The sequence below is a fragment of the Acipenser ruthenus genome, chromosome 21, assembly GCF_902713425.1.
Source record: "Acipenser ruthenus chromosome 21, fAciRut3.2 maternal haplotype, whole genome shotgun sequence".
In the NCBI taxonomy this organism is placed as follows: Eukaryota; Metazoa; Chordata; class Actinopteri; order Acipenseriformes; family Acipenseridae; genus Acipenser; species Acipenser ruthenus.
This window is the reverse complement of record NC_081209.1, coordinates 12,654,912-12,671,499: the sequence shown is the minus strand read 5'-3', so window position 1 is coordinate 12,671,499 and position 16,588 is coordinate 12,654,912. Positions and strand designations below refer to the sequence as shown.

Sequence of the window (16,588 nt, the reverse complement as noted above, 5' to 3'; positions counted from 1 at the left end):
AGTGCAGGCTACTGTTGTAGTCATGGTTGTCATGTCATCCATGTATGCTCGAATTGGTGGTAGTCGCATTCCAGAAGCCAAGCGCTCTCCTCCTACTACCCATTTTGATGCCCTAATGATTACTTCCATTGCCATGGTAAAAGCCAGTGGAGAAATGGTGCATCCTGCCATTATTCCAACCTCTAGGCATTGCCATGTAGTGCTGAATTCTGAAGTTGAAAAACTGAATTGCAAATCTCCAAAATAGGCTTTCACTAAATTTGTTATTGTCATCGTACACTGAAAAAATCAAATGCTGCCCAAAGTAGTTCATGTGGCACTGAACCATATGCATTAGCCAAATCCAGGAATGTCACATGGAGCTCCTTCCTCTCCTTTTTAGCTGATTGAATTTGTTGCCAGATCACATTGATGTGTTCTAAGCAACCTGGGAAACCTGGAATGCCCACTTTTTGTATTGAAGTGTCAATGAAGCAGTTCTTTAATAGGTAAGCTGACAATCTCTGAGCAATAATGCTGAAGAAAATCTTGCCTTCTACGTTTAATAGGGAAATGGGACGAAACTGACTGATGCTTGTAGAATCTTTTTCTTTAGGTATAAAGACTCCACGTGCTCGGCGCCATGCTCTTGGTACAACCTGTTTTTCCCATGCCACTTTTATCAATTTCCACAGAATTCGTAGAACTCCTGAAGCACTCTTGTACACTCTCTACAGAACTCCATTAGGCCCTGGAGATGATGAAGCCCTTGCTTTTTTCACAGCTTGCTCTATTTCTTTCCACTTAGGTGCACAGTCCTCCATTTGGTATTCTGGTGGATTGATAGGTGGGATGTCTGATGGAATTGACATAGGCTCCTGCCTTTTTGAATCTGTATGTGTTTCCTCCAAATATCTCTCCAGCTCAACCTTAGATGCTTTTAGTGTGCCATTCTTCTCACTGGTGAATAACTTCTTTACAAATTTGAATGGGTCTTTATAAAAGTTAGCTCTCGCACGCTCCTTCTTTTTGTAGCGTTTCCGTAGGCGCTCAGCTCTGCGCAATGTTGCAAGCTTATCTTTTATGACCCTTTGTAAGAGATTGAGTCCCTCCTTCTGACTTTGTTCTGCTCTTCTCCATTGGTTCCTCAGCTGTCTCCTTTCTCTAACTAAGCGTTCAATCTCCTGCTGCCGTCTAGACTTTCCAGGAATAGTTTGTACTTTTTCCTTCCTTTTTTCAACTCCAAACCTCTCACTTCCATATGCGTAGATGATGTCCCCAAATTTATCCAGCTTCTTTTCAACTGTTCCACTTAATCTTTCCAATGCAACGCAGAGATCTGTGTTTACTGTGTCCCATGCAGTTTTCTCACAAGCTCTTGGCCATTTAACTCCAGGCTTGTGCCCGTTGAGGGTCTTTTCTCTCTTATGCTGGTTTGTCTGACCGGGTTCACAAGGATCATTAGGTTCATCACTAACTGTGTCCATGCAAGTCCTCCTCACATCTATGACAGGGGTGCTGATATCCTGCGAACTGTGGTTTGCTTCCTGTCGCTGGATTTCATTCGACTGACTTGACTGACTTCGTAAGAAGTACTGATCAATGCGAGGCCCTTGTCCCTGACATTTGGTAGTTCACATGATCAAAACATATGGTTAAATTGAGGTCACACCGAGACTTGAACTCGGATGGCTGGATTCAGAGTCCAGAGTGCTAACCTTTACAACATGGAACCTCTGCTGAGCACCCTGGAGATGAATGGCTGTAATATCCTCAGCTCCCAGGTGTTAAATCCCCTACTGCTGACAACCCCTGGACCGCAAGGCTTTCTCCCCGTTCTGATTGCACACAGTCCTTCAACAAACATCAGTTTCTCCAGTTTGAATCCAAAATGCGACGTTTCATTTCTTGGTTCATACTGGCAGCAGGTCTCGAAAACTGCACTATCAGCACCCAATCGTGCACCACAAACACTGCTCACATTCAAATAAGACACATGTTCATTGACAATATATGTATTACACATGTAGATTTAGAAACTGTTTTAATAACATCGACATTGCTCATTTAAAATAAGAAACATTTGCTTAACAATTAAACACGTTGCATCTTTACAAGTGAAAATACACTTTCAAATACAAATTCCTCCATTTGACCCTCATAAGGACACGACCGGACCCCAGCAATAAAACGACATATAACTAACACGTGGAGTAAATGAATGAATAAAAATGTGTATAGGAACACTTTATTTTGCTTTTCCTTTACCTCTAGCCATCGTTTGGCATAATGTGTTGTTTATGCAAGATGGATAAGACGCCCAATGCGCACAGCTGTCTCCTAGCAAGTGAAGGCACCACTGTATTCTGGACGCTGTAGTTTATTCTAGGAACAAGACACCTGGGCGTGTTAGATATCACGGGAAATCGCGGAGCCTCCTCTTTCGTTTGGTATGTGGACTGCGTGCCTAGCTCTTTCCGTTTTTGAGTTACAGGTACTTGAACGCACCTACCGTTTTGCTGCGCGTCACAACACTGGAGCACTGAATGAGAGGGTGCGTAGGATAATCCCGTGACCCTTTTTAGTCGGTACTTATTGTGTTAACTGTGTGATTGTGTAGAGGGGGGTCGTGAGACTACAGCTGTCCTCTCGCTTGTAACGAGCAATTGTAAACTCCTTTTCTGCAGTCTGAGAAGAAGATAATGCCAAAAGGGGTTGTGAATCAATGTGCAAAGTCTCTTTAATAATAATATAAAGGATGCGCTTTTAATTGAATGCAGTCGGGCCACAGCCAAGAATTTGACATATCTACATCTGATTAATGAAGAGTAAGAGAGTGGTTTTAATCGGAATAATAATAGGCATAAAAGAACTTCCCTGACCGGGAATCGAACCCGGGCCGCGGCGGTGAGAGCGCCGAATCCTAACCACTAGACCACCAGGGACGTTGCTGAAGGAGTTTGTACGCCTGCCAGGAATTTCTTTGCTATCAACGCTGTCGCATCAAAAACGGAACAGCCCCCAGCCCCTGTGCAATTGTTACAGGTGTCACTAGGACAGGTTCGTAATACCGGGGTAGCAACACCGTGGAAATGCAGACAAGGAAGCCAGACAATAAATCATGAAAGGGATTCATTTAAATTATTAAAACAATCAGATTAAAATATACTAAAATGGCCAAGCACATACATAAAACATAAAAACGAAATATTGGTCGCAATAACAAGAATAGTTGGATCAATAGCAGCAGTATTCACAATGATTATCACAATTCAAATATAGATTTAGCTACAGCAATAGCAACAACAATGGGCAAATAGCTATAGCCATAACAGGAGTAGCTATCACAACTTAAATATAGGTTCGGCTACAGAAATAACCTGCTATATATCAATATCAGTAACGTTGGAAATGGTTAAGGCAACAAACGTAATGTAATTGTGTAACAGCAGCAATCAATAAGAAAAGTTTACAACAATAGAAAGTCCCAAAGCCGTCTTCTCTGTGTTCCACGGTGGCATTAGCTGAGACTCGAATAGGCTACAACAGCTCTGGTTAGTGAGGGCCGTCACTGAAGACGTTTCTCTAAGAAAGTAAAACAAAATAAAAGAACTTCGGCTAAGCAATCCAAATTGTTGAAAGCAGGGCGATGCAGCAAGCACACACACAGCAGCAAAAGATTGCACACTTCACTTAGCGAGGGGGGAGGTATATTCGCCTCTTCCCCTCTAAATGCTCAATCCGCCTTAAACAGCGAACTCAACGCCTTCCCTCTCAGTTGCTTCCGGAGTTGGGTCTCTCAGCGGCAGCGACCTGCTGTACAAGTCCCTTGGTCAGATCCCTCAGGTAATTTCTCGCCTCTGTGTCCGTGTCTCCACAGCTGTGCGTTCCCGTGTCTCTTTGCCTGGAGCTCGCTCTGCTCTCTCAATCTGTCCGTCTCTTAAAACTATTTATTTAATTAAAAATAATAAGACCCACGTGCGGAATGCGCTTTAAAAGCAACATATTAATTGTCAATTAGGTGGAGAGGCAGTCTAGGCAAGTTATTATTATTACTATTATTTATTTCTTAGCAGACGCCCTTATCCAGGGCGACTTACAATTGTTACAAGATATCACATTATACATTATACAGATATCACATTATTTTTACATACAGTTACCCATTTATATAGTTGGGTTTTTACTGGAGCAATCTAGGTAAAGTACCTTGCTCAAGGGTACAACAGCATTGTCCCCCACTGGGGATTAAACCCACAACTCTCCGGTCAATGTTCCAGAGCTCTAAACACTACTCCACACAAGTGCCGTGATTCAAAATTAGTGAAAATAAACAATAGCCAAACACACAATCAATAATAAATCGTGCAGTGAAAATACAAAATCATATCGTGATTTAAATTAAAAAAAAACAAGCACGCATGTATATAAACACAAAATAAAAAAAGAAAATAATAAAGTGTAAATGCACACCTGCAACACAATGACAGACAATGAATCATAATGAACTGCCATAATAAAGTGTGCTCCTTAGGAGAGATTAGACGGCTTCTACACCCGCGCTGTGAACAAATAGTGAGTGTTTCATCCTCTTTGGTTTGAGCAACTGGTTTTTGGGGACGAGGGTGCCGAGTGGTTAAGGCGATGGACTGCTAATCCATTGTGCTCTGCACGCGTGGGTTCGAATCCCATCCTCGTCGTAGCTTTTTCATTTATTATTATTACTGTTTCTCGTTCTCTTTTTTTTGGCAAAAGTGTTTATCCTGCGACTATAGGACAGTATTGGTCTGTGTTAGAGATGTTCCCCAACAGTAACACAAAAACAGGCTAAACTTTGCTGAAAAATAGTATAACCAAAGGCACCGCTGGGATTTGAACCCAGGATCTCCTGTTTACTAGACAGGCGCTTTAACCATCTAAGCCACGGCGCCCTGCCACACGCAAAGAAATATGTGTCAGAGACCTGTGAAATGAAACCTATCAGGGACATTATTGCCTTTACTGTCATTCTCTACTGCAATGCAGGACTGTAAAATTAAGCGCGCGACATTTCTGAAATTAATCTGAAACACTTGAAAATGCGTATTACTTGTTATTAAACAATTTCCGACCTCAGATATCGGAATCTGCATTGTATTTTATATGACCGATTGTACCCTCTTTGTCTAGATAATGATTTCCATTACACGAGAGTAGATGTTAAAACTTCATGCTGATTTGAACTCGGCTCTCGCCAAGATAAGCACCAACTAAGACGTAGCTTTACAGTAAACTAATGTGATCCATATGTGTCTCCATCCATTTACGTTTCCTTCCATATGATGATGTAGATATCCTTCTGTCTGGTGTTAATGGCTGAAGTGTAATGCTGGCTCCAGGGATCAGCTTATTTTGCCTCCCTGGCGCATCAGCACACACAACGGCTGCGATGCTGGCTCCGGGGATCAACCAAAGTGCGGCCTCCCCAGCGCATCAGCATGACAACCGTCTGGATTGAGCTAAGTAGGGTACATCTCTGGGGTTTTCAAGTGGGCACCTTCCATCCTCAGTGTTTCATCGACTAGCCCACGACACCTCAAGAGGGCTCGACGGTGATTCTGGCGTCCCAGCATCTCCCCCCTCCGTCCCCCACTCAACTCAGCCCAGCTTACTTACCTGTCCCCAGCCAGAATCTTTCCGTCTCAACCACAGCCAGTTGCTGCTCCTTTCTGCTGCTTCAGATAAGTTCTTCACTGTGCGACGCAACTCTTGGCCACTGAATCCGACGTCTCTGAGAAACCGGGTTGTAGAGTGTGCCACAAATCCTCGACAACCCACTTCCACTGGGTAAACCCGAACTCTCCATCCTCGCTGTTCCGCTTCAGTGGCTAGTTGAGCATACCGCAGTTTCTTCCTCTCATACGCCTCATCTACAGCATCCTCCCATGGCACTGTTAACTCTACCAGGTGAACAAGGCGTGCTGATCCAGACCACAAGACAATATCTGGTCGAAGGTTAGTGGTGGCAATCTCAGGTGGAAAAATAAGCCGCTGACCAACATCTGCCAGCATTTTCCAGTCTCTAGCAGCTTCCAGTTGTCCTGGGCGAGAATTGGTTTTAACACCTTTTCTTGGTGGTTGCTCTCCTGGGCGGAGGAATGTTGTCTTTTGTGTGTAATGTTTTGATGGAACAGGTGACAACTTATTGGTCATGTTACGCTTGTCTTCCAATGCTAAGGCCAAACATTGCAGCACCTGGTCATGGCGCCAAGTAAACCGTCCTTGGCTAAGAGCCACCTTACATCCTGTCAAAATGTGCCTTAATGTTGCAGGTGATGAACACAAAGGACATGAGGGATCCTCTCCTACCCAGAGGTTTAGGTTCTGTGGTGATGGGAGAACATCATATGTTGACCTGATGAGGAAACTGATCCTGCTCTGTTCCATTGACCATAGGTCTTTCCAGCCAATCTTGCGTTGTTCCACACTCTCCCATCTCATCCATTTTCCCTGCTTGGCCTGGGAAATGGCCTTTATACACCTCATCCTCTCCTCCTGCTTTTGCACCTCGTTGACTACCAGCTTCCTCCTTTGAGCTGGGGCCGCCTTGTGCCATGTAGGAGGAGTTGAACTGAAACCAAGACCCCCTCTTCCATGCTGAACTTGCCCCATGATATCACCAATTCGAAGGGCAGCCTTTGCATCTTCCACAGCTTTCTTTGCCGCCCACTTTCTTCCAGTTTTCAACACAGGTGCTGCCTCCCTTACGCATTTATCGCGTGACTCTACTAAAGTCATTTCCAGTCTGACCTTGGCGCACTTAAACTCCTCGGTTAGAGCAGAGACTGGTAGCTGCAGTATTCCTTTACCATAAAGTCCCACTCTGCTGAGGCAGCGTGGAACTCCCAACCATTTCCTGATGTATGAACTGATTAAAGCTTCCAACTTCTCTACTGTTGTCAAAGAAACCTCGTACACAGTCAGTGGCCACAGCAACCTCGGCAGTAGACCAAACTGAAAGCACCAGAGTTTTAGTTTACCTGGTAGAGCGCAGCTGTCTATGCTCTTCAACCCTTCCACTGCTTGTTGTCTAACTTCTCCCACACGAACTGTGTCCTTTAGATCCCCGTCGTACCATCTCCCAAGACTCTTCACTGGCTTCTCAGACACTGTTGGTATTGCCTCACCATTAATGAAGAATGTTTTATCTACTACTTTGCCTTTAATTATAGAGATGCTCCTTGATTTAGTGGGCTTGAATTGCATTCGTGCCCATTCAATGTTATTGGTTAATTTGCCCAATAATCGATTAGTGCAGGCTACTGTTGTAGTGTCACAAAGACGGCCAGAGTGGGTGGCGTCAGACCAGAAAAGGAATACACAGAGACGGTGATGGTGATGAGAAATGCTGAGTGCAATGGCTGCACTCAGCGTTTAATGACAAAATAAAAGGTTTAAACAGAAAACACGGGACACGGCACTTGCGCCAAAATAAATAGACAAACGAAACGAACTAAACAGTGCACAGACAGACGAACAAAACACGGTGAGCAGATACAACTAATTTACGTTCTTACTTTGTTTTATTTTCTCCTTCTCTCTCTCCCGTTCTCCACTCACCGAACACCAACCCCGACTGAATGAAAATGTGCATTTATATATACTGTTGTGCTGGGATTCAATTACTAATTAATTCTTCACTTGAATCCCAGCACGTGAATTAATTCTGTGCAACCCCATGCTCGCATATTATATTTTAAATGCACGTGCGTGATGTGCAATCCCGTGCCTAAATACAAATATACAATTTAAACACACGTGAAACACAGACCTGTTTATATCCCGTGAACCAATCTATACACCAACATTAACATACGCACGCATACATACATACACAGAACACACAAATGCACACAGGGGCGGGGGACTTTGCCACATATACCCCCCCTTGTGCGCAGCACACATGGCCTCAACGGCCACCTCCCCCCTTAAAAACCCAGCAGTCCAGAACAAAGTCTCGGGCTGGGAAGGGAGGCTTCAGTGGGCCCTTGGCTGGCAATGCTGTCAGCACCCCTGCCGGTAGTGGCACGGCTGACAGCCTGTTGGTCCCGTCCTGCAGCGAAAAAGCTGCGGGGGCAGGTGGTCCCCCGACCTCCCCCTTCTTCGTAGCCGGCAGCTCCCTCCTGTGGGGCTCTGGCCACAAGAACTCCTGCAGCGAAACTGCTGCTGGGGAAAGTGGTCTCCAGACCTCCTCCCCCTTCTTCGTGGCCGGCAGCTCCCCTTTCTGGGGCTCCGGCCACCGTACTCCCTGCGGAGGTACGGGCAGCAGAGGCAGCTCCTGCTCCTCTGCTCCGGGCGGTGGTGGAGGCAGAGGCAGCTCCAGCTCCTCTGCTCCTGGCGGTGGTGGATGCAGAGGCAGCTCCAGCTCCTCTGCTCCTGGCGGTGGTGGAGGCAGAGGCAGCTCCAGCTCCTCTGCTCCTTGCGGTGGTGGTGGCAGAGGCAGCTCCAGCTCCTCTGCTCCTTGCGGTGGTGGTGGCGGAGGCAGAGGCAGCTCCTGCTCCTCTGCTCCTGGAGGTGGTGGTGGCGGAGGCAGAGGCAGCTCCTGCTCCTCTGCTCCTGGAGGTGGTGGAGGCAGAGGCAGCTCCTGCTCCTCTGCTCCTTGCGGTGGTGGTGGCGGAGGCAGAGGCAGCTCCTGCTGCTCTGCTCCTGGAGGTGGTGGTGGCGGAGGCAGAGGCAGCTCCTGCTCCTCTGCTCCTGGAGGTGGTGGAGGCAGAGGCAGCTCCTGCTCCTCTGCTCCTGGAGGTGGTGGAGGCAGAGGCAGCTCCAGCTCCTCTGCTCCTGGCGGTGCTGGCTCCCTCTGCTGTGGCGGCTGGGCATGTGCACGCCGTGCTGCCTTCAGCAGCATAGCGAGAGGCTGCTGGGGGACACCAGCATCCTGCCCTTCTCCCCCCCAAAAATTTTCAGGGGGTTGAGCCTGTAACTCCTCCCCTTCTGGCTCTTGGGGCTGAACCAGCAGGCATTTTCCCTCTGCTGGTGGCTTGGGTCCCAGGGCTGTGGAAGCCCCGACTTGCCTCCCTTTGGGCTGTGGACGCACCGACTCCTCCCTGTTGGGCTGTGGACACCCCGACTCCTCCCTGTTGGGCTGTGGACGCCCCGACTCCTCCCTGTTGGGCTGTGGACGCCCCGACTCCTCCCTGTTGGGCTGTGGACCTTCGGGCTCCTCCCACTCAGGCGTAGGACGTTCGGGCTCCTCCCACTCAGGCGTAGGACGTTCGGGCGCCTCCCACTCAGGCGTAGGACGTTCGGGCTCCTCCCACTCAGGCGTAGGACATTCGGGCTCCTCCCACTCAGGCGTAGGACGTTCGGGCTCCTCCCACTCGGGCTGTGGACGCTCAGGCTCCTCCCATTTGGGCTGTGGACACTCAGGCTCCTCCCGCTCGGGCTGTGGACGCTCAGGCTCCTCCCGATCGGGCTGTGGACGCTCAGGCTCCTCCCCATAACTGCGGAAGGGACAGTGGGCGAACAGGTGATCCTGGTCGCAGAGGAGGCACCCCGACGATGGCTTGTTACATCGCCGTGGATGCCTGGCCCTTAGGCGGCACTCCTCCTCCCTGTCCTTCACCTCTTTATCTGTCTCCCGCTTGGGCTGTGGAGGCAAAACCAGCAGGCATTCACCCTCTGCTGGTGGAGATGGGGACAGCAGGTACTCCTCTGCTGGTGGTCCTGCTACCTGGGCTGCTGTTCCATTTATGGTTGCCTCCAGGTAGCTGAGGACAAACTCCACACCTTCCTCCAAGGTGTTTGGGGTGTGTTCCTCCTGATATGCCTCCCATCTCTCACTGTCCATCATCCACAGGGCCCGGACGACTATGGGCAGAGACTGGGCCTCCAGCCCAGCATTTTCTAGGAACCAGTCCCGCAGTTTGACGGCGTCTTCTGCCATTATATATATATATATATATATATATATATATATATATATATATATATATTTTTTTTTTTTTTAAACAAAACCCCTCCTGGTCTGACGCTTGGAGGCGCGGCTATCCCACGATGACACCACGTGTCACAAAGACAGCCAGAGTGGGTGGCGTCAGACCAGAAAAGGAATACACAGAGAGATGTGGTTTGGTATAAGCTGGGCGCGTGATCGCGCTCAGCATTTAATAAACAGAAAATAAAAGGTTTGAAACACAAAAAACACGGGACACGGCACTTGCGCCAAAATAAATAGACAAACAAAACGAACTAAACAGTGCACAGACAGACGAACAAAACAAGGTGAGCAGATACAACTAATTTACGTTCTTACTTTGTTTTATTTTCTCCTTCTCTCTCTCCCGTTCTCCACTCACCGAACACCAACCCCGACTGAATGAAAATGTGCATCTATATATACTGTTGTGCTGGGATTCAATTACTAATTAATTCTTCACTTGAATCCCAGCACGTGAATTAATTCTGTGCAACCCCGTGCTCGCATATTATATTTTAAATGCACGTGCGTGATGTGCAATCCCGTGCCTAAATACAAATATACAATTTAAACACACGTGAAACACAGACCTGTTTATATCCCGTGTACCAATCTATACACCAACATTAACATACGCACGCATACATACATACACAGAACACACAAATGCACACAGGGGCGGGGCACTTTGCCACATGTAGTCATGGTTGTCATGTCATCCATGTATGCTCGAATTGGTGGTAGTCGCATTCCAGAAGCCAAGCGCTCTCCTCCTACTACCCATTTTGATGCCCTAATGATTACTTCCATTGCCATGGTAAAAGCCAGTGGAGAAATGGTGCATCCTGCCATTATTCCAACCTCTAGGCATTGCCATGTAGTGCTGAATTCTGAAGTTGAAAAACTGAATTGCAAATCTCCAAAATAGGCTTTCACTAAATTTGTTATTGTCATCGGTACACTGAAAAAATCAAATGCTGCCCAAAGTAGTTCATGTGGCACTGAACCATATGCATTAGCCAAATCCAGGAATGTCACATGGAGCTCCTTCCTCTCCTTTTTAGCTGATTGAATTTGTTGCCAGATCACATTGATGTGTTCTAAGCAACCTGGGAAACCTGGAATGCCCGCTTTTTGTATTGAAGTGTCAATGAAGCAGTTCTTTAATAGGTAAGCTGACAATCTCTGAGCAATAATGCTGAAGAAAATCTTGCCTTCTACGTTTAATAGGGAAATGGGACGAAACTGACTGATGCTTGTAGAATCTTTTTCTTTAGGTATAAAGACTCCACCTGCTCGGCGCCATGCTCTTGGTACAACCTGTTTTTCCCATGCCACTTTCATCAATTTCCACAGAATTCGTAGAACTCCTGAAGCACTCTTGTACACTCTGTACGGAACTCCATTAGGCCCTGGAGATGATGAAGCCCTTGCTTTTTTCACAGCTTGCTCTATTTCTTTCCACTTAGGTGCACAGTCCTCCATTTGGTATTCTGGTGGATTGATAGGTGGGATGTCTGATGGAATTGACATAGGCTCCTGCCTTTTTGAATCTGTATGTGTTTCCTCCAAATATCTCTCCAGCTCAACCTTAGATGCTTTTAGTGTGCCATTCTTCTCACTGGTGAATAACTTCTTTACAAATTTGAATGGGTCTTTATAAAAGTTAGCTCTCGCACGCTCCTTCTTTTTGTAGCGTTTCCGTAGGCGCTCAGCTCTGCGCAATGTTGCAAGCTTATCTTTGATGACCCTTTGTAAGAGATTGAGTCCCTCCTTCTGACTTTGTTCTGCTCTTCTCCATTGGTTCCTCAGCTGTCTCCTTTCTCTAACTAAGCGTTCAATCTCCTGCTGCCGTCTAGACTTTCCAGGAATAGTTTGTACTTTTTCCTTCCTTTTTTCAACTCCAAACCTCTCACTTCCATATGCGTAGATGATGTCCCCAAATTTATCCAGCTTCTTTTCAACTGTTCCACTTAATCTTTCCAATGCAACGCAGAGATCTGTGTTTACTGTGTCCCATGCAGTTTTCTCACAAGCTCTTGGCCATTTAACTCCAGGCTTGTGCCCGTTGAGGTTCTTTTCTCTCTTATGCTGGTTTGTCTGACCGGGTTCACAAGGATCATTAGGTTCATCACTAACTGTGTCCATGCAAGTCCTCCTCACATCTATGACAGGGGTGCTGATATCCTGCGAACTGTGGTTTGCTTCCTGTCACTGGATTTCATTCGACTGTCTTGACTGACTTCATAAGAAGTACTGATCAATGCGAGGCCCTTGTCCCTTCTCCCTCAAGCTTTTCATTCTCCCTTGATGAATCTTCAAACCCCTGACCGTTGTCGCCTTGCTCCAGCCGCAGACACAAACCTGGAGTTCCATGTCTTTGTTAACTGCAGATCTTGAACTAGTCTTTTGTGAAGTACTCTCCATACTCATATCCGTTTCCGTTCCTAAGTCGTTAACCGTGTTGTCCAACGTTGAGTCATCTTCCGCCCCCGCTCTCGCAGACTCTAGGGGTATTTTTCTCTTTAATTTCTTAGAAGCCTTGGGCGGGTGTCTCCAGCATCCTGTAAACACAGAGCTGGATACTGCCGACAAGGGTAGCTAACCCTTACCAGCCCCAATGGGGTCTCTTTCCTCCTGTCAGCTGTCTCTCCAGGCTGTCACAAGGTCTTTCCCTTGTTGCCAGCTGCACTATTCACAGCAGTCACTGGACGTATCCAGATCTTCATGATTTCCATTACACGAGAGTAGATGTTAAAACTTCATGCTGATTTGAACTCGGCTCTCGCCAAGATAAGCACCAACTAAGACGTAGCTTTACAGTAAACTAATGTGATCCATATGTGTCTCCATCCATTTACGTTTCCTTCCATATGATGATGTAGATATCCTTCTGTCTGGTGTTAATGGCTGAAGTGTAATGCTGGCTCCAGGGATCAGCTTATTTTGCCTCCCTGGCGCATCAGCACACACAACGGCTGCGATGCTGGCTCCGGGGATCAACCAAAGTGCGGCCTCCCCAGCGCATCAGCATGACAACCGTCTGGATTGAGCTAAGTAGGGTACATCTCTGGGGTTTTCAAGTGGGCACCTTCCATCCTCAGTGTTTCGTCGACTAGCCCACGACACCTCAAGAGGGCTCGACGGTGATTCTGGCGTCCCAGCATCACCCCCCTCCGTCCCCCACTCAACTCAGCCCAGCTTACTTACCTGTCCCCAGCCAGAATCTTTCCGTCTCAACCACAGCCAGTTGCTGCTCCTCTCTGCTGCTTCAGATAAGTTCTTCACTGTGCGACGCAACTCTTGGCCACTGAATCCGACGTCTCTGAGAAACCGGGTTGTAGAGTGTGCCACAAATCCTCGACAACCCACTTCCACTGGGTAAACCCGAACTCTCCATCCTCGCTGTTCCGCTTCAGTGGCTAGTTGAGCATACCGCAGTTTCTTCCTCTCATACGCCTCATCTACAGCATCCTCCCATGGCACTGTTAACTCTACCAGGTGAACAAGGCGTGCTGATCCAGACCACAAGACAATATCTGGTCGAAGGTTAGTGGTGGCAATCTCAGGTGGAAAAATAAGCCGCTGACCAACATCTGCCAGCATTTTCCAGTCTCTAGCAGCTCCCAGTTGTCCTGGGCGAGAATTGGTTTTAACACCTTTTCTTGGTGGTTGCTCTCCTGGGCGGAGGAATGTTGTCTTTTGTGTGTAATGTTTTGATGGAACAGGTGACAACTTATTGGTCATGTTACGCTTGTCTTCCAATGCTAAGGCCAAACATTGCAGCACCTGGTCATGGCGCCAAGTAAACCGTCCTTGGCTAAGAGCCACCTTACATCCTGTCAAAATGTGCCTTAATGTTGCAGGTGATGAACACAAAGGACATGAGGGATCCTCTCCTACCCAGAGGTTTAGGTTCTGTGGTGATGGGAGAACATCATATGTTGACCTGATGAGGAAACTGATCCTGCTCTGTTCCATTGACCATAGGTCTTTCCAGCCAATCTTGCGTTGTTCCACACTCTCCCATCTCATCCATTCTCCCTGCTTGGCCTGGGAAATGGCCTTTATACACCTCATCCTCTCCTCCTGCTTTTGCACCTCGTTGACTACCAGCTTCCTCCTTTGAGCTGGGGCCGCCTTGTGCCATGTAGGAGGAGTTGAACTGAAACCAAGACCCCCTCTTCCATGCTGAACTTGCCCCATGATATCACCAATTCGAAGGGCAGCCTTTGCATCTTCCACAGCTTTCTTTGCCGCCCACTTTCTTCCAGTTTTCAACACAGGTGCTGCCTCCCTTACGCATTTATCGCGTGACTCTACTAAAGTCATTTCCAGTCTGACCTTGGCGCACTTAAACTCCTCGGTTAGAGCAGAGACTGGTAGCTGCAGTATTCCTTTACCATAAAGTCCCACTCTGCTGAGGCAGCGTGGAACTCCCAACCATTTCCTGATGTATGAACTGATTAAAGCTTCCAACTTCTCTACTGTTGTCAAAGAAACCTCGTACACAGTCAGTGGCCACAGCAACCTCGGCAGTAGACCAAACTGAAAGCACCAGAGTTTTAGTTTACCTGGTAGAGCGCAGCTGTCTAGGCTCTTCAACCCTTCCACTGCTTGTTGTCTAACTTCTCCCACACGAACTGTGTCCTTTAGATCCCCGTCGTACCATCTCCCAAGACTCTTCACTGGCTTCTCAGACACTGTTGGTATTGCCTCACCATTAATGAAGAATGTTTTATCTACTACTTTGCCTTTAATTATAGAGATGCTCCTTGATTTAGTGGGCTTGAATTGCATTCGTGCCCATTCAATGTTATTGGTTAATTTGCCCAATAATCGATTAGTGCAGGCTACTGTTGTAGTCATGGTTGTCATGTCATCCATGTATGCTCGAATTGGTGGTAGTCGCATTCCAGAAGCCAAGCGCTCTCCTCCTACTACCCATTTTGATGCCCTAATGATTACTTCCATTGCCATGGTAAACGCCAGTGGAGAAATGGTGCATCCTGCCATTATTCCAACCTCTAGGCATTGCCATGTAGTGCTGAATTCTGAAGTTGAAAAACTGAATTGCAAATCTCCAAAATAGGCTTTCACTAAATTTGTTATTGTCATCGGTACACTGAAAAAATCAAATGCTGCCCAAAGTAGTTCATGTGGCACTGAACCATATGCATTAGCCAAATCCAGGAATGTCACATGGAGCTCCTTCCTCTCCTTTTTAGCTGATTGAATTTGTTGCCAGATCACATTGATGTGTTCTAAGCAACCTGGGAAACCTGGAATGCCCGCTTTTTGTATTGAAGTGTCAATGAAGCAGTTCTTTAATAGGTAAGCTGACAATCTCTGAGCAATAATGCTGAAGAAAATCTTGCCTTCTACGTTTAATAGGGAAATGGGACGAAACTGACTGATGCTTGTAGAATCTTTTTCTTTAGGTATAAAGACTCCACCTGCTCGGCGCCATGCTCTTGGTACAACCTGTTTTTCCCATGCCACTTTCATCAATTTCCACAGAATTCGTAGAACTCCTGAAGCACTCTTGTACACTCTCTACGGAAATCCATTAGGCCCTGGAGATGATGAAGCCCTTGCTTTTTTCACAGCTTGCTCTATTTCTTTCCACTTAGGTGCACAGTCCTCCATTTGGTATTCTGGTGGATTGATAGGTGGGATGTCTGATGGAATTGACATAGGCTCCTGCCTTTTTGAATCTGTATGTGTTTCCTCCAAATATCTCTCCAGCTCAACCTTAGATGCTTTTAGTGTGCCATTCTTCTCACTGGTGAATAACTTCTTTACAAATTTGAATGGGTCTTTATAAAAGTTAGCTCTCGCACGCTCCTTCTTTTTGTAGCGTTTCCGTAGGCGCTCAGCTCTGCGCAATGTTGCAAGCTTATCTTTGATGACCCTTTGTAAGAGATTGAGTCCCTCCTTCTGACTTTGTTCTGCTCTTCTCCATTGGTTCCTCAGCTGTCTCCTTTCTCTAACTAAGCGTTCAATCTCCTGCTGCCGTCTAGACTTTCCAGGAATAGTTTGTACTTTTTCCTTCCTTTTTTCAACTCCAAACCTCTCACTTCCATATGCGTAGATGATGTCCCCAAATTTATCCAGCTTCTTTTCAACTGTTCCACTTAATCTTTCCAATGCAATGCAGAGATCTGTGTTTACTGTGTCCCATGCAGTTTTCTCACAAGCTCTTGGCCATTTAACTCCAGGCTTGTGCCCGTTGAGGTTCTTTTCTCTCTTATGCTGGTTTGTCTGACCGGGTTCACAAGGATCATTAGGTTCATCACTAACTGTGTCCATGCAAGTCCTCCTCACATCTATGACAGGGGTGCTGATATCCTGCGAACTGTGGTTTGCTTCCTGTCGCTGGATGTCATTCGACTGACTTGACTGACTTTGTAAGAAGTACTGATCAATGCGAGGCCCTTGTCCCTGACATTTGGTAGTTCACATGATCAAAACATATGGTTAAATTGAGGTCACACCGAGACTTGAACTCGGATGGCTGGATTCAGAGTCCAGAGTGCTAACCTTTACAACATGGAACCTCTGCTGAGCACCCTGGAGATGAATGGCTGTAACATCCTCAGCTCCCAGGTGTTAAATCCCCTACTGCTGACAACCCCTGGACCGCAAGGCTTT

The 16,588-nt window shown here is 46.9% G+C and overlaps 3 non-coding genes across 3 annotated transcripts; 1 reads left to right on the top strand and 2 right to left on the bottom strand.

Moving 5' to 3' along the window:
* Nucleotides 1–2,852: 2,852 nt before the first annotated feature.
* trnae-cuc (transfer RNA glutamic acid (anticodon CUC)) lies at nucleotides 2,853–2,924 on the bottom strand. Its single transcript has one exon. It is a non-coding gene; the product is annotated as a tRNA-Glu (tRNA).
* A 1,673-nt stretch (nucleotides 2,925–4,597) lies between these two features.
* Nucleotides 4,598–4,679, top strand: trnas-gcu (transfer RNA serine (anticodon GCU)). Its single transcript has one exon. It is a non-coding gene; the product is annotated as a tRNA-Ser (tRNA).
* Nucleotides 4,680–4,836: 157 nt separating this feature from the next.
* On the bottom strand, nucleotides 4,837–4,910 carry trnat-agu (transfer RNA threonine (anticodon AGU)). The gene has a single exon. It is a non-coding gene; the product is annotated as a tRNA-Thr (tRNA).
* Between the last annotated feature and the right edge of the window lie 11,678 nt (nucleotides 4,911–16,588).